Source organism: Octopus bimaculoides, chromosome 28 (genome assembly GCF_001194135.2).
Source record: "Octopus bimaculoides isolate UCB-OBI-ISO-001 chromosome 28, ASM119413v2, whole genome shotgun sequence".
Taxonomy (NCBI): Eukaryota; Metazoa; Mollusca; class Cephalopoda; order Octopoda; family Octopodidae; genus Octopus; species Octopus bimaculoides.
Window position 1 is genome coordinate 15,426,125 of NC_069008.1, and position 761 is coordinate 15,426,885.

At 34.0% G+C, this 761-nt stretch overlaps 1 protein-coding gene across 1 annotated transcript in view; it reads left to right on the forward strand.

The window, feature by feature from the left end:
* LOC128246990 (putative zinc finger protein 66) overlaps positions 1–508 on the forward strand; it is a gene marked incomplete at its 5' end in the record, with an annotated part of 8,188 nt that extends 7,680 nt beyond the window's left edge. The window contains one exon of the mRNA XM_052977478.1: positions 198–508. The remainder of the gene's footprint in view (positions 1–197) is intronic.
* Positions 509–761: the final 253 nt, after the last annotated feature.

Below are 761 nucleotides of genomic sequence, written 5' to 3' on the forward strand. Positions count from 1 at the left end.
CATCCCATGTCCTTCTGGGTGTCCCACTACCACATGTTCAATACACTTTCAGAGATCGGCACTTCTTTAATGAGCTGTTGGCATCCTGTTGAATTCTTAAGTTAAATGTTTATTTCTACAGTTTATCTCAGTAGAAATGAATCTGTATGTTTTAAGTAGCCTCTACATCTTACACTGTTGTTTCTCTATAATTTCAGAACATCAGATGACATTGACATAACAGGAGAAACGTCCTCAATATCTACCATGTTTTAAAGACTAAAGGAAAATATATGAAACAGATGTATCAGATTGTTTCTACAAATCTGTGATAGAATTCCTGTGAAATATTTGCTCTGAAATAATAATATTAGCCAAATTTATGAACATCCCTGACTGGAGTGTCAAGAAGAGGAGCCTGTGAACTGATTAAAGTTGGATAAATTTATGTAAGTTTTGCTAAAGAAAGGTAACACTGGACAGAAATAGAGCTGTAGAAGTGTTTGTAAGAAATAAATAACAAAAAGAAGGAAAACGTATAAAGTGGGATTTGAGAGGAAAAGTAATAGAAGAGAATGAGAAAACTATAGAATTGATTTCCTCTGAAGACATCGTAAAAGAGACGAGATCATATGACTGCGATATCTGTACAAGGTCCTTCTTTCAGAGAAAGTAACCTAATTATGCACAAACATACTCATACAGGTGAAAAACCATATCATTGTGATATCTGTGGTAAATTATTCTCTAACAGTGGTCATATGACTGTGCACAAACGTACT